This window comes from Octopus bimaculoides, chromosome 4, assembly GCF_001194135.2.
Source record: "Octopus bimaculoides isolate UCB-OBI-ISO-001 chromosome 4, ASM119413v2, whole genome shotgun sequence".
Classification (NCBI taxonomy): Eukaryota; Metazoa; Mollusca; class Cephalopoda; order Octopoda; family Octopodidae; genus Octopus; species Octopus bimaculoides.
The window spans coordinates 93,168,051-93,170,888 of record NC_068984.1 but is presented as its reverse complement, the minus strand read 5'-3'; the positions used below and the strand labels follow the sequence as shown (position 1 = coordinate 93,170,888).

The 2,838-nt window shown below is 36.6% G+C and overlaps 1 protein-coding gene across 5 annotated transcripts in view; it reads right to left on the bottom strand.

Moving 5' to 3' along the window:
* LOC106876920 (cyclin-D-binding Myb-like transcription factor 1) overlaps positions 1 to 2,838 on the bottom strand; it is a 120,619-nt gene that overhangs the window by 96,414 nt on the left and 21,367 nt on the right. The window lies entirely within an intron of this gene.

Genomic DNA, 2,838 nt, shown 5'->3' with positions numbered 1-2,838 from the left:
TGTCTGGGTGTGACTTATTACGCCAGCTACGATAAGTCTTGCTAGGTGAAAATCAACTGAAGAAGAAAGCCTTAAAATGAAAAAACCCTTATGATGTTCATAATTCAAAAGACGATGAAATTAATAGGGAAAGTTTGAAGGCTGTTTTGCGTAACATTATTAAGCGTATGTAAATTTCATCCATCTAATTGGCTATACAAATGCTTGTGCAAAACAACTTTTTGCGTTGCCCTGATTATACATAGCAGGGTAATCCCTTTTAGCAGGAGCTAGGACGGCAATTTGTGATGAAGCAATTGCTGGCGATCTATTTCTACACAGTTCTGCCAGAATTCTATCAGATTAGGCAGTAGATGTTGATGCACCATTTTGCATTATGTTCAAAGTAGCTTCTGGAATGTAGTGAATTGCTGCAGTTTGTTGCTGTCTTTTTAAACAGGTTGCTTTCTTTCCCCAGCAAACTGTCTTCTTTGGAGGCATAATGCATGTATATATTAAACAGAACAACAAAAGTTATAATAGATGGCAGGGTCGGTAGTTTTCACATTTTGGTAATTTTTCTGATTAACACCCGCACAATTACCCAACCCTAACTCTAAAACCCTGAACCTAACCCTAATCCTAACCCTAACCATAAACCCTAACCCTAACCCTAAAACCGTAACACTAACCCTAACCGTAACCCTAACCCTAAACCCTTACCCTAACCATAACTCTAAAACCCTAACCCTGACCCAAAAACCCTAACCCCAACACCCTAGTGAAAATCATGGTATATTTACCAAACATTGACGAACATGAGTTATATTGTAGTGAATGTTTTGTGCGCATGTATGCGTTTGAGATAGCAAGAGAGAAGAGGGAGAGAGAGGGGGGAGAAAGGAATAGAGAATGGGAGCAATGAAGAGAGAAAGAGAGGAAGGGAGGACGGAAGAGTTATAAAATAGCAATGCACGCGCATATTTATATAAGAAACACAGAAACTAAATCTTATATCTATAATGTTGATGTGTGTATGTTGTTGTCACAGATCACGTATGTGTGGTTGTGTGTGTTTTTATGCATCCATGTGATGATAAATAGATAAAAAATACTAAGAAGAAAGTTTAATCTATGACTTTGTATGTATCACTTTCTCTCTCTCTCTCCCTCTTACTCTCTATATTATATGTTGAGCACATGATTGATGTGTAAGAATGCGGGTACAGGTAGAAGGGAAGAAATATAAAAGTTGCTAGAAACAACAGCCAAATCTCCCTTAAATCATACAAAGTAAATGGAATTTTAAAAATCTAATTACTGCACTGGATTTTTCACATCAAGAAAATTCCATTGATGTAAAAATTTATACGTAGGAAAATGTGGATTTCTATAATCTTTTAAAAAGGCTTCACACAGACACACATCTTCAGCTTTATGGATTTAGACGTTGTCCGGGTGTGACTTATTATGCCATCTACGATAAGTCTTGCTGGGTGAAAATCAACTAAAAAAGAAAGCCTTACAACATAAAAACCCTTATGATGTAAATACGTTCATAATTCAAAAGACGATGAAATTAATAGGGAAAGTCTGAAGGCTGTTTTGCGTAACATTATTAAACGTACGTAAATTTCATCCGTCTAATTGGCTATACAAATGCTTGTGCAAAACAACTTTTTGTGCTGCCCTGATTATACATAGCAGGGTAATCCCTTTTCGCAGGAGCTAGGATGGCAATTTGTGATGAAGCAATTGGTGGCGATCTGTTGCTACACAGTTCTGCCAGAATTCTATCAGATTGGGCAGTAGATGTTGATGCACCATTTTGCATTATGTTCAAAGTAGCTTCCGGAATGTAGTGAATTGCTGCAGTCTGTTGCTGTCTTTTTAAACCGGTTGCATTCTTTCCCAGCAAACTCACTTCTTTGGAGGCATAATCTATGTATATATTAAACAGAACAACAAAAGTTATAACAGATGGCAGGGTTGGTAGTTTTCACATTTCGGTAATTTTTCCGATTAACACCCGCACGATTATCTAACCTTAACCCTAAAACCCTAAACCTAACCCTAATCCTAACCCAAAACCCTAACCCTAAAACCCTAACTCTGACCCTAAAACCGTAACTGTAACACTAACCCTAATCCTAAGCCTAACCCTAACACCCTATTGAAAATCATGCAGGTGTTAATCTGAAAAATTACCCACATTTCTAATGAAGTTCATTGATTTGCAATGAATATCTTTCTCCTTTCTATCATGTCCTAACTTAAACACAATAATTTATTATTTGTGCTTTGTGTGGGTGGGACCATTTAAACTCGTAAAAAAAGAGGGAGAGAGGAAGAGAGAGAGGGGGGAGAAAGGAATAGAGAACGGAAGACAGTTATAAAATAGCAATGCATACGCGTGTTTATATAAGAAACACACACAAAGTAAATCTTATATCTATAATGTTGATGTGTGTTTATGTGTATGTTGTTGTCACAGATCACGTATGTGTGGTTATTTGTGTTTTTACGTTTCTATGTTATGAAAAATATGTTAGAAGTAGAGGAAAGGTATTAAATGGGAGAGAGGAAGAAAAAGTAAGAGTGAAAAGGTAAACCAAGTTAATCTATGACTTTGTATGTATCACTTTCTCTCTCACTCTCCCTCTTTTACTCTTACTCTCTATATTATAAGTTGCGCGTGTGATCGATGTGTAAGAACGCCGGTACAGGTAGAAGGGAAGAAATATAAAAGTTGCTAGAAACAACAGCCAAATCTCCCTTAAATCACACAAAGTAAACGGAATTTTAAAAATCTAATTACTGCACTGGAAAGTTCACATCGAGAAAATTCCATTGATGTAA